Source organism: Lissotriton helveticus, chromosome 3_1 (genome assembly GCF_964261635.1).
Source record: "Lissotriton helveticus chromosome 3_1, aLisHel1.1, whole genome shotgun sequence".
Taxonomy (NCBI): domain Eukaryota; kingdom Metazoa; phylum Chordata; class Amphibia; order Caudata; family Salamandridae; genus Lissotriton; species Lissotriton helveticus.
This window is the reverse complement of record NC_136061.1, coordinates 1,214,456,572-1,214,483,925: the sequence shown is the minus strand read 5'-3', so window position 1 is coordinate 1,214,483,925 and position 27,354 is coordinate 1,214,456,572.

The following is a 27,354-nucleotide window of genomic DNA, read 5'->3' as shown; positions in this document are numbered from 1 at the left end:
ACACAAAAAAACAAATGTAGCCCAAATATCAGCCAGATGTAGCCCAACTATAGCCCAGTGACAGAATGACCAATCAGCTTCGCAAACCTCCGTTACGCGAAGCGGAGCGCTGTTACAGATATATATCTTTTTTTGAACGTTAATTTCTCAAAATCCACTGGAGCACATATATTGAGACCTAGCAAAGGCACATCGGGCTACCAGTCCCTAATATTTTGCCAAGTTTCGTGCAAATCCATTCAGCCGTTCAATTATTATTTTTATTATTTTTTTTTGCCCCGCGGGGCCCTTTTAAAACCTCCACATCAAACCTAGGGGGTCAGCGAGGATCTACTATGCCCCCTTATAGTTATTTCCCCCTTTGTTTTGACCTCCTCTTGTCTCTCGATCCTACCGAGAGACAAGATGGCGGCCGCTACGGACTGTTTGGAATGTTGACAGACGCCGGAGAACCAATCAGCTTCGCTTCACAAAGCTCCGTTGCGCGAAAAGTCCGCGAACCAGAGCGCTAACCGGTCCGCTGTTACAGATATATATCTTTTTTTAAACGTTAATTTCTCAAAATCCACTGGAGCACATATATTGAGACCTACAAAAGGCACATCGGGCTACCAGTCCCTACAATTTTGCCAAGTTTCGTGCAAATCCATTCAGCCGTTCGGGCTAAAAGTGAGGCCAACCGCCCTATGGAAAACTCAATGTTAAAAACACGTTTTGGGACCCCCCTTTTTTCTCGGCCCCCCCTTGACGAACCCCCCCCAAATTTTCAAGGGCTGCTCAGAAACAAAATGTGCCATTTTCCTGAAAATTTCAGCCAATTCCGTCCACAAACGCCAAAGTTATTAGACATAGAATTTTCAAAAAACCCATAGAGAAAAAATCCTAACTATATATACCTACTGGCGACCGCCAGTAGGTAATATATATATATATATGTATAGTACATATTTAAATATAGAACCAAACCACATTCACTGGATGATGTCTTCAGTGATCTCATCAGTGATGTCATTTGAGATGTCATGAGTGATGTCATGAGTGATGTCACTGACCATGTCATGAATGATGTAATATGTGACATCATCACCAGTGGATTGCGGGCGCGAGAGTTACAGTTAGTACAACTAACTATAACGGAGGAATTTCAATGGTTTTGTAAGAGTGAAATGTCCAGCTAACTATAACATTCCTAAAACCTATGGTCTTTTTCAGTGAGTCTCTAAGGTTTTTTAAATGCTAATTCCTAACTATAACCTGCCTGAAACCTATGTTTATATATTCACTGAAAAAACCATACGTTTCACACATGCTATAGTTAGCTGGACATTACACTCATACAAAACCATTAAAAATTCCCCCGTTATAGTTAGTTCAGCTAACTATAACTCGCGTGCCCGCAATGCACTGCTGATGACGTCACATATTACATCACTCATGACATGGTCAGTGACATCACTCATGACATCTCTCATGACATCTCAAATGACATCACTGATAAAAATCCCATAAAAACCAAAACACATTGCAAGACATCAAAATCTGTTCCTGGAACGTGAAAGGCCTAGCCTCAAAAATAGAGGAAATTGATTTTGCTGACTTCATCCTACAGTATGATATACTGTTATTACAAGAAACCTGGCAGACAACATATACCCCGATTGTAGTTTATAAAGAACACTTAAATCCAGCTAAAAAGGAGTCCGCATACGGAAGAGCCAAGAGTGGTTTATCAATATACATCTCCACAGATATTTTATGGGAAGAAAAAAACATCGACTTAGACTCGAGCTGGATGCAATATATTAAATTCACAGTTACCATCACCTGCACATTGCTAATTTTGAACATTTACTTGCACCCAGCTTACAAGAGTAAGGGGAGAGATATCCAACAATTGGTAGCTACTATTAAAACTTTAAAGTTAATATATCCACACACCAACATAATATTGTCTAGAGATTTTAATATGAACTTGATGCAAGCCCAAGAGAAAAACATACCAAATGGAATAAGCGTCAGGAGTGACAACACAACCAGAGGTGATACCTCGGGCAAGAAATGCACCGCACTATTGGACAAACAATCATTATACACTTTAAATGGTCGCGGCCCACAAGACAGCCCGGCAGCTTTCACAAGAGTGACGGCAAAATCAGGAGCAACTATTGACTTCACCTTAGTAGATCCAGACCTATTCCTCTGCATTACGAATTTTCAAATAATAGACAGAGTAGAAAGTGATAACTATCCTCAATCTTTTACATTAACTAACTTCAGAGAAAAGTTCCGGCCATCAAGCGCCCTGACACAATTCACACAATTGTACAACCTAAACCGGCTAACTTGGAACGAAAGCGCAGTAGACGAAATCATGGAGTTTTGTTCAGCTTGTTTGGCCGCTACTGGCGCAAATCCACTAGGGATAGAGGCCTGGGAGACCTTCATCATCAGCTTGAACAGAAAGTTTTCACACAGCCCTAAAAACCAAAAAGCCACATGATCAATATGTCAGAATGGTACACCTACGCTCTAAGGATAAAAAAACAAAAATTAAACAAAGCCCTGAGACAAATGCGAACTTACGGACAACAACCCTCCCGGGAGGTCCTGACCACAATTGAACAAATGAAAAGTTACCTAAAAAAGAGATTCGGGCAGCAAAACGTATATACAATTAGCTGTTTTGGACAAAAATGCTCTATGCCAGCCAACAACAAAATTCCAAGCAGTTCTGGGCCCAAATTAATGTTTTATCAAACGGAAAAAATCGGCATTACAACTCTGACATAACCGAGCACGTATGGCGAGCTCACATAGAAGCCACATATAATCCCCAGAAATCCCCCAAAGATACCTCTGAAAATGAAACAGGGAAGGCGACACCATCCAACGACAGTACCTCCAGTGATACACCAATTAGAGAGCAGAGGACGGCTGAGACACTGAAACCAATCTCACAGGCCCCAGATCACACGACATGCAATCCGAATTTGAAACATCACAGTAATTCACAATTCTAACGAACTGAAGGCAAATTTCAGCGAGACCCTCCTGAAACATCTGGGTCTGATCAATCAACCGCCAACACTCAGATCACACAAAAACAAGTACTGAATGTTTTAAAAAAAGAGAGATCCGATGGGGCGCCGGGACCAAACGGCTTACTCAACGCCCTATTGAAAAAAGACTTAGCATTTTGGTCTAACCGCCTAGCCACACTGTTTGCTAATATTTCGGAATCTCACAATATCCCAGACTCTTGGGGAGGAAGCATATTGCATCCAATATTCAAATCAGGGGCTCGCGCAAATCCCTTAAATTATAGGCTAATAGCCCTTATAGATGTTGAGGCAAAAATCTATGCTGCAAACTTGCTGAAAGACCTAGAGGACTGGGTAGACAACATCATATTGATCCCCAATACACAGACAGGCTTCCGAGCTGGAATGGGCACTTTAACAAACATATCCGCTGTTACACTCCTGGCTAATCAATTAAATGCCAATTCAAAAGTTCTGTATGAATGTTTTGTGGATCTCAAGGCAGCCTTCGACAAGGTCCCCAGACCATTCTTGTGGGTAAAAATGGAATCCTGGGGCATACCAACTAACCTATTGAATGCTATAATTAATCTCTGTTCAAAAACTTGGGTTCAAATAAAAATGGGAGATGGTCAAACATTAACAAACAAAATTATCACCACCAATGGCTTACAACAGGGGTGCGTTCTAGCCCCCTGTTTATTTAATATATATACAGCCGATCTCGACCATAACCTATGTTCGACATTAGGTTATCCTCCAAAACTGGGGAATGTGAGAACAGCAAGTTTGCAATATGCCGATGACATTGTGCTGCTCTCCCAAACGCCTCGTGGCCTCCAACGTCTGATAAACAAACTAGTAGAATACACAGACCTAAACCAACTACATATGAACTTTAAAAAAACAAAGGTCATGTGTTTTTCAGGTCTAAATAAAAAATAAATTACTTGGACGATCAACGAGGGGACATACAAGTATCTGGGACTAATTTTGGATTGCCACCTTAACTATAAGCAACACCAAGAACAGCGGAAAACAAAGGCCAAACAGCTATTATTTGCATTCAAAACTTTGCAAAAAAATCTCAGTGACTGTTCAACGACCCACTTATTAAAGGTCGTGGCATCAAAACTTTTACCTTCAATTACATACGGTTCAGAACTCCTAAATACAAAGGACGCAACATCTCTGAACATCGCCCAAATCGGTCTCTTCGAAAATTTGTTTAACATTTCGTGCCATATTTCTCAAGCCCGGATCAGACTTGAATTTGGGTTAAAAAAACAGATCATGTCAAGACAAGGAGCACTGGTTAAATATCATTGGAGAATGCGGGCAGCAGAGGATGACTCTCTGGCTCACTATTGTTGGCTGGAGGTCGAAAAGTAATCCAAATTTAGTAATTCGGTTTATTCGTTCTTAAAGCAATCAATTGATGCCTTAACGTTAGAGGAAGCATGGCACACAATACCATCTTCAAATGTCTCAAGAACAGGATAAAGCTGTATTGACTACGAAAATCAATGCATGGATCGTGTTGCCAACATATAAAATGTTAAAACCCCAATCATACCTTTTGGAACATTTTGCAAATCGAATGAAACAGCGACTGATCTTACTGAGACTAGGAGTGTACCCAACCAAAGATCTAATTCCAAAATGGAAACGCACCTGGCCCTCAACTGACTGCCGCCGCTGCGGACAAGGAGACAAATCAGTGCTCCACTTACTCTACACTTGCCAGGCATTACCATCTAAAAGGAAAGAACTTTTGCGGCCGTTAATGAAAAAAGAGCAGATAAGGACCTGTAGATCTGCAGTAATAAAATGTTTAGGAGGGTCAACTGTGCAATTGGCATGTAAAGCATTAATGTTTCTGAGTTTAGCTGCAAATTAACTAGAAAATAGAGATACAGAACTTGAACTGGCTAAGCAAGTATTGTGAAAAAGTTTAGACAATTACCCCAAAGCCAGCATAAGAATTATATATCTCATAGCCAGAATGACTCTTATAAGTCCAAAGGTACCAATTGCACTGTTTCTCTTTTGCTTTATTAATTAAAAAAAGGTTTTATTAGAAAGCTTAAATAAGAAATTTTTCAACTAATTTGTACTTAGCTCATGAATTTTATGTGTTATGTGTTTATGCGCTTTAGCGGTTAAGCCACTCTTTTTATGATTTAAACTAAATCAAATAAAGTAATTTTACCTACTTGGGTACTGACTGAATGATTACAGTTCTGCAAGGTGAGTGTCTGGCTGAATGTATAACTGCTTCACTTTTAGCACAGTGCATAGGTAAGCACAAACTGCTGAATGTCTCACTACAATACTGAAACCGCAGTGTCAGAGTGTTTAGTGGAACTGTAAAGATACAAAATGGGCAATTGAAGGTTTAAAAGGCAAGTTTGCAGGTGCATGGAAGATTGCATGCATAGTATATAGCGGTTTGAAGCAGTCCATGCCCTAAGGCCTACTTTGCTGCATGAGTACTTACGTACTGACTGAATGATTACAGTTCTGCAAGGAGAGTGTCAAGCTGAATGTATAAGTGCTTCACTTGCAGAACAGTGTATATATAAGCACATACTGCTGTATGGCTCACTATAATACTGAAAAGCAGTAGTAGAGTGTTTGGAGGGAGTGTAAGGATACAGACTGGGTAATTAAAGGTTTAAAAGACAGGTTTTCACGTGCATAGAAGAGTGCATGCATAGTCTATAGGGATTTGAAGCAGTCTATCCCCTAAGGCCTACTTTGCTGCATGACTACTTGGGTACTGACTGAATGAATACAGTTCTGCAAGGAGAGTGTCTGGCTGAATGTATAACTGCTTCACTTTTAGCAAAGAGTATAGATAAGCACATACTGCTGTATGGCTCACTACAATACTGAAACAGCAGTGGCAGAGTGTTTCAAGGAAGTATAAGGATACAGACTGGGCAATTGAAGGTTTAAAACACAATTTTTCAGGTGCATAGAACAGTACATGCATAGTGTATAAGGGTTTGAAGCAGTCCATGCCCTGAGACCTACTTTGCGTTCTTTGAATCAATAGAATAATGTAAAGAATGTATAAGTGAATCTATAAGTTCTTCACTTTTAGTACAGTGAATGCTTTAGTATATAGTACTCAAACCATTATTATTATAAAACAATACATGTATTCTTCTAACATCTCATAATTTAACAGAGCTTCTAAAGTAATTCCATCAGGTATTTCATTGACAGCAATTTCCTGTCTGAACTGGGATGGCTGATTGAACTAAAGAATGGTGATGGATTAAACCGAGATCAGTTGACTGGGGGTGAGTGTTTGATTTGCTCAAACGCTCCGTCCTTCATCCCCTTGTGTATCGCTTTGTTCGCCCTAAGTGTGGCAGGGTATGCTCAGACGTGAGTCCCATGTTCACTTGGCCACTGGATTCAAGATAGCCTGGCTGATGAAGATTATGAATCCGAAACCGGTCCCAGGATGCTTGTTTCCGGTCCAGGGAAGACATGGCTTGGCAGTTCGGGCTGGACTGTTCCCATGAGGCTCAGTGTCAGACTGATTTGCATATAGCCATGTCTGAACTGGGGTGGCTGAGTGAACTAAACAATGGTGATGGATTAAACCCAGATCAGTTGACTGGGGGTGAGTGTTTGATTTGTTCAAGCGCTCCGTCCATCATCCCCTTTTGTATCGCAGCAATTTCCTGGTTAGCAATTTCGGAATTTATATGTTCAAAAAATTCAATATCATCTAATGCTTCCATAAAATCAGCATCAAAGCTTTCGTCTTTGAAATCACAGCTCATATCTGCAGCACTAATTTCTTGTTCTTCACTCTCGCTGCCTGTGAAAGGTAGGTTTAGTTCTTCTATGAGATTTTTGCTTATTTCCAAACTGTCCTCTGTATTGTTCTGTTCTCTTTCCATAATCAATTTCTTATGTTGTAGGTCCTTGTACAAAAAGATAAACACTTCATTTTATCAATTTACCTAATACATAACATAAAACTAGCTTTTTCAACTTTTTTGGCCCTTAAAAAAATAATATATAAATACCATTGTCTAGTACTTTATAAGGTTATATAAATATAATTATTTATATGGATATCCTGTTCCAAGTTTTCTTAAATTTTCTAACCAGTCACTCCTTATGACTATAGGAAAAGACTCAGGCTGTTATAGTAAAATGCAGTACCAAAATGTTTAGAATATGTCTATTCACCTTACCCATTCCAAACTAGTAAATGTGTTTTAGTAAAATGCAAGGAATACTGTTGGTTGTCCAGAATAACACTGTGGTACCATTTAGGTACCATTATCACACTAGTTTTTGAATACTTCATGTGTTTTCACACGCAATAATTCTTAAATACCTATACAGTACTCACCTTTTAACATAATAAGAAAATAGTGATTCCTTATATATGTTGAAAATACTCACAGCAACAGGTATAGAACAATACTTCAACACAAAGTATTGTGTATGATGAGGACATATTTACATAGAGAAGAACAACTAAATACACAAACTTATCCTGTCCTTCTAAACATAAAAGAGTATTTGAAAACACTCTCTGTGACATATTATGGAGTATAATATGATCTCTTATAATCCTAAAACTCTCTGGTCTCTACTAGTCAAGCATGTCTTTCTATTCAATACCATACTGGTACGTTGCAGAAAGCTGTTCTGAAGCCATGTTTCATTTTAAAAATCTCTATAATAAAAGTCGCGTGCATTTTTTAAATATATGTTCAAAATAGTAGGTCCTCAGGTACACTCAGTATATATCTTAACTTTCTCAAATGTCTTTAAAAGATACAAACCTTCTTTGCACAGATATGCACTCCATCCATCTCTTGTTCCTTCAGCTCTGTAGAAGCACATCTCATTGACCATTTTTAATAGTTACTTATACTTACCTTAAAGATAATAAATAATAAAAAAGTATATATTATGAAATTAGCATCTGTGGAAGACAAGAAAAAATACAGTTACAATATATATTTTACAACACAAATAATTTGTAAAGCATTTCATTTGCCTTTTTTGCTGTTCTCAGAATATATTGAATTTCACTAGAAACAGTGAGTTCAATAGTATTCATCACATAACAGCGGCTAAAAAGACAATCAATAAGATTATCTTAAAAATACCCATTCAACATTCTTAATAACAATCTAAAAAATAGAAATAAAACATATGTTAAATGTGTTTTTCTAAGAGCAATTTCTTACGTAAATATGAGACATCTCAACCAATCTTAAAATAACAAAACATTGTCATTAATTATCATACACTGCAAAACATTATCATTAATTATCATACACTGTAAATAATGTTACTTACAAATATATGCTGACAAAATATACAACAAAAAGTCCTTAATGGTTTTACATACCTTTCCTCATGGCCGAATAGTATATGTCAAATCCTTAGTTTGGAAGTTGTTCAATAGTAATCCTCAGTATCCGCCTCCCAGCCTTCTGATCCAAAACCACCAACATCATTTGTGGCGTCTCCCAGGGCTCATTCCTCAACCCAACGCTATTCAACATCTGCATGGCCACCCTCACTCAAGTGGCCCGCCATCACAACTTCAACATTATTTCCTAAGCCGACGACACCCAGCTCATCCTCTCCCTCACCAAGGAGCCACATACCACCAAAAGCAACCTCCACGAGGGAATGAAAGCCATCGCCAACTGCATAAGGATCAGCTCTCTAGAAGAACAGGGGAGAGTATATGAGGAGCCATCCGAGATTCTGGAGGTCTTTAAAAGGTATTATCAAGACCTATACCAGGAGGAGGTGGCGACAGATACCCCAATTTCAAACTGGGGAAGTACGGGTGTGAGATTGGGCCAGGGGGAGAGGGACGCTCTCGAACAGGTTATCACTAAGGATGAGGTAATAGGAGCTTTACAAAGTTTGGCAATAGGAAAGGCGGTGGGCCCGGATGGGTTACCACTTGAAATATATAAGTGTTTACGGGACGAAATATCCCCACTCCTTCTGGACCTGTTTAATGGGATTATGAATACCGGCAAAATACGGGAGTCATGGATGAGCACTAACATCGTGGTGTTTCATAAAAAAGGTAAACCCAAAGAAAATCCAGGCTCCTATAGGCCTATCTCCCTAGTAAACGCTGATAACAAACTGTATGCTAAGATTTTGGCCACCCGCATCGGGAGGACCATCGGGGCCCTAGTTTCACCCTGGCAGCACGGGTTCATCCCGGGGAGAGGTACGACGGATCACATCAGAAGAGCGATTACCGTGTTTGATATCTGTGCTGCCGAGAGGGAGGGGGCCGCGATGGTCCTCCTCGATGCGGAAAAGGCCTTTGACTGTGGAGGGTGCTGGAGGAGAGGGGATTCGGTCCAAGGCTTCGACAGGCTATCCAGGCAATGTATTCCACTCCTACAGCTAGGATTCAGTTGATGGGGGGAGTTCAGAGAAAATTAGAATAACGAGGGGGACTCGGCAGGGTTGCCCCTGCTCCCCTATTCTATTTGCGTTGTATATTGACACATTAATAACTCAAATAATGACCAATACGGCGATAAAACCTGTAGTCACAAAAGGCTTTCAAACAAAACTGCTCGCATATGCCGATGACCTAGCCGTCATTACGATCGATCCGGAGTCTGCTATGAGGGAAATAGTGAATATTACAAGTCTGTTTGGGAAGCACTCAGGATATCGACTAAATGAGGCTAAGACCCAAGTTCTGTGCTCCAAGAATATAACTAAACTGGATGCTAGGTATGTTAATTCGGTGGTGTACCTCGGGATAACACTTGATTCACAACCGGGAATATAATCAGAGATAATTTTACACCGCTTCTGAAATCAATGAAACAGGATCTAAAAAGGATGGATACACTACATTTATCGATAATAGGCAGGGCCAATGTCATTAAAATGACTATGTTTCCCAAGATTTTGTATAAATTCAGATCCATCCCATTCAAAATAGAAGATAAATTAATAAAGGAAATCGAAGCCATTTTTATGAAATTCCTATGGCAATATGGCAAGATTAGTAGATCAAATAAGTTTATGTCTCTACCTCAGGAAAGGGGAGGGTTAGGAATGCCAAATATCAAGAATTATCACTGGTCCTGTCTCCTCACAGAAATGGCAATACTCTTTGATCAGGGGGGGGCGGAGCAGGGCTTGGGTCAAGATGATATCCCATCTATATTTCAGCTGGCACTGGGTAATGAAGTATTTGGGGTACTCCTGAGGAGAACTGAAAAAAGGTACTATAAGAAAACTCGATATAAACTGCTCGAAGGCACAGTGGGGGTATGGGCATCAGTGCAGAAAGTAATGGGAGTTCCCAGGTATAATCACCATACTCCTCTCTGGAATTCTGGACTTTTTCCAAACTTGTGTAAGGATGGATTTTGGAGACATTGGGAGCATCAAGGCATTGTCACACTTGGGCAAATAATGGTGAAGGATGTTTGTAGGACACTGGAGGATTTAAGGATGCGATATTCATTACAGGAAGGGCAAGAATATAAATACCTTCAGGTGGTTAATACAATTAGATCAGTAAGACCCCGCATAATTTTGGAAAAAAGAAGTGCACTTCTGGACTATCTGAAGGGGGGGGGCGTAGAATTAAGGGACTTTACAAAATACTTATGGAAGGGGCCCCAGATGATATGGTTAAGACTGAGGCAGTCTGGGCTATGAAATTGGGGGACCCAGAGACTGACCTGGACAGAGCCCTTTCATTTGATAAAAGATTCTGGCGCTCCTCCAATCTTAGAGCCCAGCATTTTAAAACTTTATTTAATTTATATTACACGCCCTCTAAGTTATTCGATTGGGGGAAGAGGGCGGATAGTGACTGCCCTAGATGTGGTAAAGGACCAGCGGATATCGTACATATGTTTTATGGGTGCGAGAAACTGGAGCTAATCAAAATCGAGATCGTGGCCTTTCTAGAGGGGCTTCTAGATGTTAAAATAAATCTATCCCCAACATTACTGATTATCGGCTGCAATATTAAATTAAATCTAAGGATCGAGGAGGAAGCTTTAGTTTTTATAGCAGCAGCTGTACTTCGAATATTAATTTCAGCCGCCTGGAAAGATATAGAGGCCCCAACATTTCAAATGTGGCTATGTAGACTCCTCGGTATCCATAACATCGAGGGAGCCTTATATGAACTTAAGGGCTTAAAAACAAGAGAGATGGGGCTACGGCTCTGGGCTCCAGTGGCCGCTTGGAGGGCGGCAAGGATGAGGGGTTAGATGAGTGTGATGTCATCTGTTTAGCCTTAGGCTTTCTGTACTGCATGCTAAACCCCCTCTGGGCCAATACTTTTTATAGTTTTTCCTTATATAGAACCATGAGTGTGGGACACGAAAATTAAGAATGGTTACCACTAATTAATTAGAGCTCTGTCTCTCTCTTCTTTCTTTTCTTTTTTTCCTTATATATTATTGGTAGCTACTGATGCACCCGCGGATGGTATTTATGTATGTTGGATTTTGTATCTTGCTTTTTGCATCCCGAATGAATTGTATTTTGTTGTGTAACATTTGTAACATGTGTACACAAAAAATTGAAGAAAAAAAAAAATGACCAGCTCTCTAAACCTCAACTTGGACAAGATGGAAATACTCATTCTCGGATCCACCCCCTCAGCCTGGGCCGACTCCTGGTGGCCGACTACACTGTGAACAGTACCAGCAACTACCGACCATGTACACAACCTAAGATTCATCCTCAACTCCTCCCTCTCCATGTGTAGTCTACTCTGTCTCCACATAGTGCTACAACACCTTACGCATGCTCCGCAACATTTACAAGTGGATCCTAACCAAAAGAAGAAGAACAATGACACAGGCCCTCATCAGCAGCAGACTACACTATGGCAACACACTCTACACAGGAATTCCAGCCAAACACCTACAACGACTACAACAAATCCAAAACACCTCCGCCAGACTGATCATCAATGCCCCCTGCTGCAGCGACATCACCCACGACCTGATACACTTACACTGCCTCAACGTCAAGAAGAGGATCATTTTCAAGCTCCTCACCCTCACTCACAAAGTACTCACCGGTTAACACCGGACTAGCCTACGTTAACAACAGGAATCCTGAAAGGCCACATTTTTTTCCTAAAATATTGGCTTAAAAAATATTAGGTAAGAATTTGGTAACTCTTTAGGCAAACGTTGTTTAAAAAACAATTGACTATCATTACAATATATCCAACCTTCCGGACATTTAAAAAAAACAGTGTAATGTCCAGATGTTATAGAAGGACCATCATGAAAAATAATTCCTACAGCTACAATAGTTCTTCCTGATATTGATACTTGAGTAGCTACAACATTTTTAATCAAAGTTTCCAATTTTCTTCCATCAGCTCTACAACGTTGCAGCAATGAAATTAAAAACTGTCCATATCTTTGTATAACTAATCTTATTTGACTTGCTCCTCTAACTAGATTGTAAAAAGGCACTGATTCACAGTCTGGTAAAGTCAAATATATAAATCTTTCAATCTCTAAGTTAGTACTACATGTAAACAAACACTTTTCACAGTCATGTTGCTATTTATAAGAAAGGCCAAAAAGATTTTCAATATCTATACCTTCATCTTCCAATACAACAAGCATATACATTAGAAATTCCTGACAATCTTGCTGAATATTCTGCGTAAATAGAGTAGAACCAGAACATATGTCCAAAACATTTCGAATATCAGAAACATTTTGTATTTTACTTTTATCACTACTACATTTCTCATAAACAGAATACAACAACGAACAAAATCTTTTTTCCTGATTTTCAAAAATTTGCTGTTGCAAACTTTCAAGAAAAAAAACAACATTAACAACTACATTAGCATAGCAGTTGACACCAGAACTATTTTCAAACTGATAACCAACAATCTCTTTAACAGTGTCCTTTTTAGGTTTTGCCTAGCAATGCGTACGAAGTACGCATACGCTAGCAAAACCTCTTGAGTTCTATGTCGGGTGATGACCCGCCTCTGTCTATCATTGGCTAGCTCCATAAATGGAGGCTAGCCATTGGGAGACAGAGGCTGTCAATCGCGCTTTCTCTTGAAAACGCGATTCGGGGGCGTTTCTGGTGCTTTTTTTAAGCCCCGCCCCTTTGTCCCGGGCCGCGCTGCGATTGGCTGCCGGCCCGGGGCACCCCCGTGACGTCATTCCCGGGCCGCGCTGTGATTGGCTGCCGGCCGGGGACACCCCCGTGACGTCATTTCCCGGGTCGCGCTGTGATTGGCTGCCGGCCCGGGACCTGACTTGTTTCTTGTTTTAATATTAATACTAATGCTAATGTGTGTTTAATGCTGACTCTTTACTAATGTTTTTATGTTGCTAATCTTATGTTTATTTCTTTGTTTTTCAGGTCCAATATGGCCCGTGGCGTCTCCGTGCAGCTGTGTGCACTGCTGTGCACGAACTGGTCCCGATATGCTGCTGTTTTGCTGTTAGAGGTAAGGCATTTTGTTTATTTTGCTAATCTTATGTTTATTTCTTTGTTTTTCAGGCTGTCTCGGCTTTCATAAGGTAATTGCTATTTTGTGCCAATGTTTTATTGAAATTGTCAACATAAGATGGTTTTTTGTTTGCATTTTATTTACAGGCGGCTGCAAAACTGATCGGACTTTACTGCTAATGTGTGTTTAATGCTATTGAGGCTTTCTGTGTCCCGTCGTCGACTTTACTGCTAATGTGTGTTTAATGTTCTAAAGAATGTTTTAGTCAATGTGTTACAATTGGATGTCTTTCGTCTAACTTTTTGTAAGGCGGAACCGTTGCATTGTAAATGCTTGTTCTTTTTGCTTGAAATCACAACTTCATCTTGTTTTTTTTCTTTCACTACAGCTTCACTACAGATATTCTCATATCTTCTTTTTCTACCTACCACACGCTTTTCAAATACTGGATATTGACCTAAATCGGGAGCATTATTCTCTTCTTAACCTATTATACTCTTTTACACAATTTGCATCTGCACTAATCTTTCTCTCATCAAAATCAATCAAGTACAATCCAGATAATGTTCTGACTCGAGACAAAGCAACATATGCCACACCCTCTTTAAACACAGTACTTCCAATATTCACTAAAGCACTATCTACACTTAAACCTTGAGATTTATGAATGATTACTGCATAAGCCAAAGAAACAGGAAACTGTTTCCTGCGAACATACAAATCTTTTACAAGCAAAAACCGAGTTGAACAACGACTAAATTGTTGTACTTCTTCAATTTAATCAAATTTGATTTCCCAAAATTCAATACCATCTCTATTTACGTAATTATAGAAATCAACTACTTTACACATTGCTCCATTTACTAAACCTTTTTCCACATTCAAATTACGTCGTAAAATGACCCTACAGTTTACACATGCATGTAAATTCTTTTCTAAACCAGCAGTTTTACTTATCGATTTTCCTAAAGAATCCAATTTCCTCTTCAACTTTTCTGTCAAAATAATAGTGATTCCTTCATGCTCTATTGATGGCTTCTAATTTTATAATTTCTTCATTTTCCAACCTTAAAATTTCTTCATTGAATATAGAACATTCACGCAGTGTTGGCATTAAGCAGTTTACTGTTATTCTCATATATATTTTTTAGGAACAATATTTTCACTTGGACACAAATTGGAAAGTAATCTTCTCTGTAACGCTTGTTTGCCATGTTCAGTCACTTTTCCAATTCTTATATCTTGAAGAATAGTTCCATAATCAGCATCATTTGCCTGTCGCATATTTGCAATAAGTTCCTCATAATCAAAATATGACCAAATATTAGCTTTTCCAATGCTCCCCAAAGACTTTCTGGTATCTTCATGCGTCAGTGTTTTAAACACTGGTTGTCCTTTTACAGGAGTAAGTTGTAGTAGATCTCCAAAAACTATGACGTGTTTTCCTCCAAATAATACGTCATACTCTGTTTTAAGAATTTGCTGCATTCTTAAATGCACAAAGGCAAGCATTAAGTTTGATACAATGCTTACCTCATCAATAATGAGAAGTTTCATTTTCTTCAAGACTCTTGAAACTTCACAACAAGCTTCTCCAGATAGCTTGTGGAATTCCAATTTGTTTTCATGCTCTACTGGTAACATTAATAAATGATGTAAAGTAATTCCTTTAATATTGTATGCTGCAAAGTTGTTTTCTGTAGATAAGTTGTAATTACTTTAATTAAAAAACTTTTTCCTGTTCCAGCGTGTCCACTCACGTACATTCAGATAGGGTGAAATGATGAGCAACAGCATTCTTTCTTTTCATGAAGTAATCCATGGTCAATCTGTTCTCTCACTTGGTCATATATTTGTTTCTGCTCAACATTTAGTTGTTCTTCCAAGTTTTCTAAGTTTGTTACATCTTCTTGAGCTTGATACATTGCTGTTTCCACCTCATCCATAGCAGTTGCTGCTTTATTTTGAACAATTGGTTCTCCTAGTGGATCCTGACTCAACGGAGCAGAAGTTTGACTGTCTTGTGAACTGTCTCTAGCAATTTCAGCTGCAAATGTAGCTTCTTGCTCAATTTCGTTGTTCAACATTTTCACATAATTAGCAAAAACAGGACATTGTATAGTATCTTTACTTGTGTTAAACGAATCTTCATAGCTCTCAAAATCTTCAAGTAATTCCAATTCTGAACGCCACGGCTTGAAGAGTTTCAAAGGAGCTAAATAGTAAAATTGCCTTTTGTCAGGAGTTTCGCAAGTCAGTTTACGGTGATTAATCAAATGTCCTTTTCTTTGCTTCACCAAACATCCTTCAGAACCAATCACGGCATATTTACCATTATTCATTTTTTTCTGTAATATTCCGTTTAAAAATATAGTTTCATAGAGACAAATATTCTCAAGATGATGACTTCTATTTGGATAATATGTATCCAACATATTTGTTTTCACAATATCTGTACTTTCTGGCTCTTTTTCAGCTAAATATTCAATTTCTTGTACAGATTTAAGTACTCGATTTCGGGTTGCAGCAAGACCTTGACTCACCCAAATGATTCTTCTAGATTTGGAGTATAGATTTGCAGATGATAAGCGATCCGACAATTCATACGATCCAATTTCTCTATGAGATGACATCTTCAAACTGTAACTATATAATTTCTTACTCAGACTCTTCTCTTCTCGTAGGAAATCTCTTCCCACATTTCCTTCAATTCCGTATTGTCTGATTTTGTTATGTAGGATGTTACATATCGAGCAACAGCAATGGAATTGTCCGCAACGTATTGAATATCCATGTTAGCATTCCACATGGACAAAATAACTGGGTTGTAGTCATTTATGTATTTTAACTCTTCATTTCTTCTTAAGTTGTAGGTATTTTTTGGAGACTTTCTTGTGATAGTATGTTGCAAAGATGACATAAAACTGTTCACTCTTCCTTTTGATATTACAGGGCGTGGAAATCCAAAACGACATTTGGTGTAGAATTTGTCCTTAGATTTGTACTTTCGGTGACAGTATTTCCCACAACGATGGCTTTGGAATCGTAAGACTTGTTGTCTTAAGTCCTTTTCCTCTGCGCTTTTGGGTATTGCACATGTAGCATATTCTTCAATAAAAGACAACACAGTAGCATCCGAATCTGTTCCAAATTTGGGGGCATCTTTGATCCATATTAGGATATGTATGTGAGGAGCACCTCTCGTGTGATACTCCTTTCTCCAAAAGAAATCCAGAACCTCTCCAAGAGGAGGATTTTTTGTATTGGTGATAAAAGACATCATAGCTTCAAATCTATGATTAAAATACCTGCATACATGAACTGGATCCAAAGAGCACAATTCTCCAGGTGTCTTGTATTCAATATGTACTATATTTGGATTTGCCTCTCGAAGAAATTGAAGTAAATCATCCCAAGCATATTCAGCACAGCTTAGAGTAAGGAACCATGTAGGAGTTCCTAAGTTCCTTAGCGTACATTTAAGTTCTCCATGACGACGGTACCAGTACTCATTAGTACCGCGCTGACATGCCATAAGATTAATCAGCTGAGATTCCAAAACATTATCTTTCTACTGTACTTTATCCAAAAATTCCTTTGCCGAAACATTTTGCAGATGTACACCTGTATTCAATACATGGTTGACTGCATAAGAAAGTCCAGACAAGTCACTCTCAAACAAACGATAAAACAAATACGGAATACATTGTCGAAATATTGGATCTTCTGCATACAATCTTGATGTCCGGTATTCAGATGCAGGAATCTGCAAAGGTCAGTCATCATATCGTCCTCCTTTTCCTGACAACTGAGGAAAGCAATGAGCTTCCAAGCTTTCTTCCCATACACTAATGGGACTTCCCTTTGCTTCTTTCATTTGGAATAACTCTATAGTATTCCACATCACTTCTTTGGAATGAAGTGGATGAACACTGTAATGTTCGTAGATTTCTTCAGTTCTGGACACATCCACTTTTTCAATTTGTCCAGTTGACGAGACACTATCTTCTTCTACAGTTATTTCTTCTTCTCCCACATACACATTTTTATAGTATTGATTATTTTTTACCAGATACAACGTTGCCTTTTTCACTTTCCTAACATCCACTAATTCTTGCCAGATTTTCTTACTTTTTATAGGAACACCATTAACAAGAATAACTAGAGGTTCATCTTCTACATTTTCTACACCAATTGTTTCAATATTTTTCTTTAAATCTAGAGGCAAATATTCAACTCTTCCCTTTAATCCTCTCTGTAAATCTGAAGGAGGCAATTTCCCTGTCTTGGGCTCTATACGAACAATAGCCTGAAATAGATGCACACCTTGAATAAGAATAGACTCATAGGTATTTAAATCCATCAGTTCAGATGGATTATTTACCAACTCAAGATTATTATGCACAGCTCTGGCAGGCATTTTATTCTCGTCTAATTTGTTATAACAATATTTACAAATATGCTGATCAGAACCCAAATCGAAACAATTCTCTACCAACAAATAAGTTGCAAAATCCTTCCACTCATTATTATTTTCCTTTTCACTTTTTAAATACAAATCAACAGTCCTGGTCTGATTTTTATAATGAGTTCGTCGACAACAAATACAAGAATAATTTGGCCTTACACCTGAAATCAACTTAAACTTAATAACTTCTTGCTCAAATTTTTCTGTACTACAATGTTGTACATTCTCTTCCACATTTCCTTCTATTAATGTATCAGTTTCTGCACTGTTTTCCTCAGGACCAAAGTACCTTACCTGAATTTCATCACAAATGTTCATTATATCTGATACAGATCCACGCAAAAGAGCACTGTTCAACTTTTTTAACATTAGTGCTGGACTTTTTGCATAATACAATGTTCTGACTAATATCCTCATTTGAGTATGATGTACTGCTAACATCCTAAAATGGTGAAAAACACTTCAACATACTTTTTTAGAAAGACAAGCAAGAGAATGACCTTGCAAACCAGTATTTTCTCTCACTCTGCAAGGGTCTAGTCCTTGCAACATCTTAATCTTTCATTTAACACTTTTCTTAGTATACTCACGTAAGAAATTGCGTAAAAAATCAATAGATTCCTGCCGCACACTACAAATACTACTGCAATTCCAAGTGTACACTGCAGCTCCCTAAAACTTCATCAGCTAACACCTCTTCTGCATTTCTAGGAACAATTTGCTCTTTCTCAATAGGACAACCATTTCTAACCTCATAAGCACGACCACTAGTGTCAGCTGCATGCAACAAATCTTTACTCTGAAAATAACTCTCTTCATTAAAAACAGGCTCAGAACTTGAACCATGTTTCCATTCACACAAAAAAAATCAGAAAAATTACTTCTGTTAAATACTCTTCTCCACTTACTTTTTGCCTTCATTGAATGGATTGGCTTATCTAGTGATCGAATTCTACTGATTACTAAAATAAACAACTTGTTTTTCAATTCAAAAGCCTTCTCTTTTTTTTGTGTCAGCAAGCAGTCTTTGTTACAGCAAAAGACAAAATTAGTTTATACAAAACAAAGCAGAAAGCCAATACATGAATAATTCATTATGCTTCATCATAATAAACTCAAAATGTATATCATAAATCAGCAACTTCACATCCATTTTCGTAAAGGAGCCCATACATTTAGACCAAACAGCTTTTTCTTTGCCCCCTTCGAATTATATGCAGCTGACTCCAAATAATATGTGGATAATGATCTAGATTGCCAATTGTTAAAAAGTGGTGGATCCAAATCGATATATTGACATACATATAAATATAAAACCTTCCTCTGCTTCCGTTCTATTTCCATCTTGATTAGCCTGCATACCCAAGATTACCATTTCTGCTGATAATTGCACATGAATCCCAAGACTAAAATTTAAGAAAAACTGGATATCCATAATAAATTGAGACAATTTGGTGCATTTAAAAAACATATGAGCGGCATCCGCAGATCTACACCCACATCGATTACACTTAATACCCCCTGTAGATTTCCATTTTGCCAATTTGGCAGAGGGGTGTAATATAGATCAAAAATGGACATAAAATGTTGGCTTTTCAATGACCCATTAAACAAAACTTTAATTGACAGTTCTATAGCTCTGGTCATATCTATTTTGTCAGTTTCAAATTTAGTTTGTCATTTACACTCAACATAACATAAATCATCTTGCAATCTATTTAACATAGCTTGATAAACTAGACCGATTTTCCTTTCAAGTCTAATAGCTTCCAATATATCAATCCTATTAATTGTTGAATGATCTTAAAGACCTTTATGATACAAGAAACTTCGTTTATGGACATATTTAAAAAATCTGTCCTAGCCAAATTATATTTATGCTGCAAAAAGATAAAGGAGGCGATTTGATCGCCCTGATATAGGTCTCCTAATATAGGAACCCCAACCGAATGCCATCTAATCATAACCTGATCTCTGAAAACCTCTGGTAGGGCCCGACATTTAATTATAGGTGTATAATAATTAAAATCAGAACTCAGACCAAATCTCTTTTTGAGTTGCGTCCAAATATGGGAGGCTGTCATTAAAATTTTAAATTTTGTTTTTTTATAATAGCTAGGCTCGATTTCTCTTACTAGACATTGCCTAGCTTCTTCACCCAGTATCATTTCGTAAATTGTGGGGCTGGCAAATTCTCTTATACTTAAGTCCTGAAAAATTAAACTACCCATGTATTTCAGCAAAACGGCCCAGTAATACAACCGGAAATTTGGGATCCTCCTCTCCCTCTAGGAAGAATACACCACTTCATTGCTCTTCTACATCTGTGATAGCCCCCAAAAAACCTAGAGCACAATCTATCTATCTTAACAAAAAAGGAAGTTGGGAAGAGCAAGGGGATCATACGAAAGAATACAAAGATTTTGGGAATATTAGCATTTTTAATACGTTACTTCGACCATATAAAGACAAATGAAGATTATTTAACCTCTCCAATATTCTATTTGCTGAATCCAATATAGGTTCTACGTTAAGCCGCACTATATTATCTATTTTAGCTGATACTTTAATACCTAAATACAGAGCATCTGAAGAAAAATTTAAGTCATTTGGGTGGCCCTTTTCTGAATGAATCAACTGAGTTTTAGAAACATTCAATTTGTAGCCCGAATATCCCCCAAACTCTTGCGCCAGTTCAACTATCTTTGGTAGAGCACTATTGATGTCTGAGGTTGTAATGGCAATGTCGTCTGCATAAGCAAACACTTTATGATCATGTTGATGTTTCCTAACCGGAATAATTTCCCTTTCTCTTTCTAATCTTTTTAGGAAGGGCTCGATATATAATGCAAATAACAAGGGGGAACAAGGACAACCTTGTCTCGTCCCCCTTGTTATTTCCAAACTATCTGAGTAATCCCCTGATAAACGATTACAGCCTGCGGGTGATTATATAATGCCTGTATTGCAGTAATATACTCTTTAGGGAATCCCGTCCATATTAAAGTAGACCACAAAAACCTCCAGGAGACCCTGTCAAATGCTTTTTCAGCGCTAACAGGGCCACCGCAACAGGGGATCCCGTGGCTTGTGCCCAATCCAGTAACAAAATAATTCTTTTCACATGGTCAGTTGTATCCCTATTCAAAATAAATCCATGCTGTCTAACTGAAACTAAAAAAGGCATAAAATCATTAAGACGGTTGGCCAATATTTTATGATTGTCGCCATAGAACAAGAATCAGGGGCTTGATGAAATAATTCCATCAGTTCTGGTTTTAACATTCTTCGAAATGTGCGGTAAAATTCAAGGGGTATATTATCTGGCCCCATGGCTTTCCCAGAGGCTAATTCTAATATTGCTATTTCAATTTCTTCCCAGGTGATGGGGGCAGTAAGCAGCGTTTTCTGTAATTCTGTAAGCTCTACTGTATCCATATTCTCAAAATACTTTAAAACATCACGCTCTACGCCTTCCTCATCTGTTGATTCCCTATATAATAATTGATAGAAGTTTTGAAATGCTTTTAATACCCCAATTTTGGATTCCTGCACCACCCCGTTCAGATCACAGATCTTAAGGATACCATTAGATACAGCTTTTTCCCTTAGTCTTTTTGCCAGGACCCTTTCAGTTTGTTCACTAAATTCATAGCTTTCGGCCTTATATTGTCTATATTTAATTGCAATTTGGTCAGCTATATTAGAATAGACTAAGGCCCGCTTAACTGTCAGATCTTATTGTGCAGCTTCGATATCCTGGCCCAGTCTAATATTTTCAGCTAGCTTGATTTCTGCCAACATGGCCATATCAGTCGCCTTCTTAAATTTAGAGCATCTTGTTTTACGTTGAAAGTTCGAATAACTTATAGTTTCACCCCTAACTATCGACTTAAAGGCATCCCAAACAATTTTCATGTATGCAGTACCTTAATTAATTCAAAAAAACTCCTCAATAATTTTGACCATGTATTGACAATAATCATCCTCCAATAATAAGTATAAGCAGATTATGATCTGATATAAGTTTGGTAGAATCTCAATATTAACTTTCCCTGTAAGCTGCTGAGATAAAAAAATAATCCAGTCGCACAAACTTTTCGTGTGGGGCAGAAAAAAAGCTATACCCTGGTTCATTCGGACGAAGTATATTCCAAACATCAATCAGCCCATTTTCCAAAACTAATTCACGGAGAGCCCTAAAAGTCAGAAATGTTCTACCCTGGTACCTCCCATTTTTTCTTACCTCAAAATCCGCGTCCATATGAATATTTAAATCCCCGCACATGATTATCGGTTGAGTCCATAAGGCTAATTCCGTACTGATAAAATTCATAAGTTCACCATCATGCAAATTCGGACCATACAAAGTACATATAGTGAACCTGTTCTCTTCAATCTTAAACTCCACCATACCCCATCTCCCCCATTAATCGGCTGATATCTTTAAATGGGCCCCCAAACCTCGTTTCATGAGAATAGCTTCCCCTATTTTAATCCCTGTTTGTTTTGAACATACCACCAGACATAAACCTACATTTTTCAACCAAGCTATCTTTTCCCATGTGATATGTGTCTCCTGTAGGCATATTATATCGATTTGTAATAATTGGATCATTTTAAACAAAATACCTCTTTTCTTAGTCATTAAGCCCATTAATATTCAACGTGCACATCCTTATTTTCCTATCAATTTATATAAATCATAAATACCATAGACATAATAGACCACTTCTGATAATTTATAGAGAAACACATCTTAAAGTATGGCTTAAAGCAAAATCGATCCAAATTTCCAAACAAAAATGACGGCTGCTGACTTACACCCCCCCACCACTACCCTAGTACCATCTTCACCCCTCCCTTCTCCCTACCCTCCTCCCTCTGCCCCCCCCCTTCCTTCCCGGCCAACCATATGAGGCACAAGGACTATTAGTCCCTGAGAATTCAGAGTGCTGCCCCCCAACCTTTCCTTGTTTGGAGAAAAAAGAATATTACTTTCCATAAACTTAACTAAATAAGGAGTCCTTAAGGTTTAGTGTTCACAAAGACACTCAAATATGATCTGCCTATCATTTTCATAATTACAACAAATACTCTTTGGCCACAATTTTGGAGAAAAAAAAAACCTTGTTTGTCCTTTAGCGATAACCTTCAGCTTGGCCGGGTTCTGCAAATAAACTGCCGTGCCCTTTTCTTGAAACCCAGGAATCAATTGACGTAAATGCCATCGCTTGGATACAGTGGCTTGACAGAAGTCCGGCCGGACGAAAAAATTACAGCCTGTTGCTAGTCTTTTTTTATCAGGTCTGTCAAGTCCAAAAACTGCTTCTCTGGCAAAAAAATTATTAAATCTAACCAGAATCGCTTTTGAATGATCATCCTCTCGCTGTCTTCCTTTTTCTAACAGTAAACGGAAGCGGATGCGCCCTCTGGATTTCCATAGACCAGTCCCATAGGGTCAGTTCTGGGAATGCCTCCGAGAAAAGCTCACACACAAATTTTCGAGCATCAGTCTCCTCCAAACCCTCGGAAATCCTCAGAATACGTAAGTTCTTTCTGTGTGCTTGGTTCTCCATTTCCGAGAGTTTAAAGCTGATGTCATCTCGTTGAGCTTTTATAGAATTAATCTCTAGTTTCTGTGCGACCAAATGGTCCTCCAGTGTTGATCATCTGTTCTCTGTTTCAGTCACTCTTTCCAATATGTCAATTTTAGTAACCCATCTTACTGCATTCTGGACCTTGAGACACGTAACTTGTGTGCGGGTATTCTCCATCTTTATTTCCTCCCTATGCACCTATCATATTTTGGTATATCATAGATAGTGTCACCCCTGTTTCCACACCATTTTCTTCAGACCGCATATCTTCTTTGGGAGGGACCACTCGAGTGATTAATTCGGGAGAGGCCGCACAAATATCCAAAGATTTATTTCTATCACCCTGGGTCTTGCTGACTCTATTAATTTTGACAATTGTTACAGTTGTAGCGGTTCCTGGGGAGGTCTCGCTTGTTCTTGGCTCATCTTCTACGCTGCTGCCATCATTCGGATAATCAGCCCGGTCTTTACTAACACTTTCATCTGATGAATGGTCAGACATAGAATAGAAATTATCAGCAATTTCTTGGGAACCAGTCCCGTCTGGTAAACGCGAGTCCTCAGCTAAAACAAGTGAGTTTGTTTCATCCACAAGGAATTCCAAGCTATCATTGGTTTCTTCTACAGAGAAATTTGAGCGAACTCCAACTCCCATAAGGCCACTAAATTGATCTTTTCCGATGGTTTTGTCATGAATAACTAAAGGCGTTTTGGCTGCTTCTGTGGGTAAGCCCTGTTTTGGGGGTTCTTGCATCAGGTGCCCCTCCTGGTCAATGGAGATCGCAAGGGTCTCGTTATTTGTTATATCAGGAGCGCCTTTTGCCAAACTGCTTTTTGACGGGGTCTGTACGTTTTTAGCAAGTTGTTTTTTGAACAGCGCTGGTAAAGTTTGCAAACCCTGGCTACCAGCACGAGCAACTAGACCAATTTTATTCAAACTGTCCCCACCTTTCTTTTGGTTTGGCAGCGAAAAATCCTGAGCAGCCACTCTATCGCCTTCTCCCTTCTCCCCGACTCCCCCGTAGCTCGGTGCTCGTACCTTCGGTCTGCACGGGATGATCTCTCGTCTTTCCGCTCCTTGTAGCTGGAGGTTTTGGAGGCATTTTCGTCCCGATACCTGGCATTCGGCACCGCGAATTACACTCAGGTGTGTGCCGAACAGGAAAGTGGTAGACACCAAACCGGCACTCGCAACATGCCGGAAAGCAACAGGAAGCAAACCATACAGCGTTCTAATTCTCCCAACAGAAAGCCTAGGGCGCAATCTTTGGCTTTTTTGTCGACAGCGATTTGAAGTTTGATAACTCAGCCAGCAGAACTCATGAAACCGTTTCTGTGAACACAATGCCTCACTCTCACTTCTTCTTTCCCAACCAGGAGCAGGGGAGCAAGCAACTCACACAGCCGACCCCGCGGCTGCCATCTTGCCTCAAAGCTCCTCGAAAGCCTTCTCAACTATATTTTCTATACGTTTCTTCTTCTTATAAAATGCTGATTTTCTTTTACATTTCTTCATTTCCTTCATCAAATTCGAGACAACTCTATTATAAAACATTCTTTTTCTAATTTCTTGAAATTGACTCTTCCTCCTTTTACTATACAGTGTTTGTTTACAAGATGATTTTCCATCGTTTTTTTCTTTTCTCTTGTTTTTCTTTTTAGATGCAGATACACTGTTTGTATTTTTGACATTGGCCACACTACTCCTAGTGTTTTATAAGTTCTTAAAAAAAAACTTCGTTGTCTTACCAGGATTTTTTTCTTTTTCTTCATACATTGTTGTTCAGGTAAATCTTGTGGATGACTTCTCTTTAAATAATAAGCTTTATTATGTTGTTTCCTCTTTTCACTTTTTGAAGGCATGATGAGATTCTATTAGTGTCGATAAATAGAATCTGTTATAAAAAATATATATAACATTATAAAAATAAATATATGAAATATACTATTCTATTACTAAATAAATACAATGTAAAATGACTAAGTATAAAACACAACTGTGTAACTGATAACAGAAGTGCACACATACTGCAACAACTTTCAAGAACTATATTTGGAAGAAGAGTACCTTAATCAATTTATCAGTAGTTGAACTTTTGAGCAGATAATGGATTAGTACATGCTACTAAATGCATCAATACAATAGTCAAGGGGAAAGAGAGGAAGGAGTATGAGAAGAGAGCTGGCAGTATGAGGAGATAAGGGGGAATATGTGGAGAGAGGGGCAAGTATGAGGAGAGAGGATGACTATAAGGAGAGAAGGGGTGTATGAGGAGAGAGGGGATAGTATGAGGAGAGAGGAAGGAGTATGAGGAGAGAGGCAGGATTATGAGGAGATGGGAAGAGTATGAGGAGAGATGGAGGTATGAGAGAAAGGGGGAGTATGAAGAGAGGGCAGAGTATGAGGAGAGGGAGACGTATGAGGAGAGAGGAGGGAGTATAAGAAGAGAGAGAGGGAGTGTGAGGAGAGAGGGGAGGAGTATGAGGAGAAAGAGGATGAGTATAAAGAGAGAGGGGGTGTATGTTGAAAGAAGGGCGAGTATGAGGAGAAAGGAGTAGTATAAAGAAAGAGAGGTGTGTATAAAAAGAGAGGGGAGAGTATGAGAAGAGAAGGGAAGAATGAGGAGAGAGGGAGGAGTATGAGCAGATGGGGGAGTATGAGGAGAGAGAGCAGAGTATGATGAGAGGAGAAAATATAAGGAGAAGGGGAGTATGAAGAGACGGGGAGTATGAGGGGAGAAGATGAGTATGATGAGAGGGCAGAGTTTAAGGAGAGAGGGAAAAGTATGAACAGAGAGGTGGGAGAATAAGGAAAGAGGGGTGTGGATGGGGAGAAGATGGAATATGAAGAGAGAGGGGAGAGTATAAGAAGAGAGAGGGAGAGTGTGAGGAAAGAGGGGGGAGTATAAGGAGAGAGAGAGGAGTATGAGGAGAGAAGGGGGAGTATGTGGAAAGAGGGGCAAGTATGAGGAGAAATGGGGAGTATAGGGAGAGAAGAGTGTGTATGAGGAGAGAGGACAGAATGTGAAGAGAGAGAGGGAGAAGAATGTGAAGAAAAGAGGAATATATGGAGACAGGGGTGTTTAAGGAGAGAGGGGGTAGTATAAGAAGACAGTAAGAAGTATTAGGAGAGGGGGAATATGAGGACGGGGGTAATATGAGGAGAAGGAGGAGTAAGAGGAGAGAGGGAGGAGTAAGAGGAGAGAGGGGGGAGTATGAGGACAGGGGGAGTATAAGGACAGGGAGGAGTATGAGGAGAGAGAGGTGACAATGAGGAAAGTGGGGGAATATCAGGAGAGAGGGGGGTATACGGATAGAGAGGTAGAGTGTGAGGAGGGAGGGGGAGTATGAGGAGAGAGAGGAGTATGAGAAGAGAGGAGAGAGTATGTTGAAAGAGGGGCGAGTATGAGGAGAAAGGGGGAGTATAAGGAGAGAAGGGGGTGTATGAGGAGCAAGGGGATAGCATGAGGAGAGAGGAAGGAGTATGAGGAGAGAGGCAGGACTATGAGATGTTGAGAGTATGAGGAGAGATGGGGGTATGAGAGAAAGGGGGGAGTCTGAGGAGAGGGCGTAGTATGAGGAGAGGGAGACGTATGAGGAGAGAGGAGGGAGTATAAGAAGAGAGAGAGGGAGTGTGAGGAGAGAGGGGAGGAGTATGAGGAAAAAGAGGATGAGTATAAAGAGAGAGGGGATGTATGTGGAAAGAGGGGCAAGTATGAGGAGAAAAGAGTAGTATAA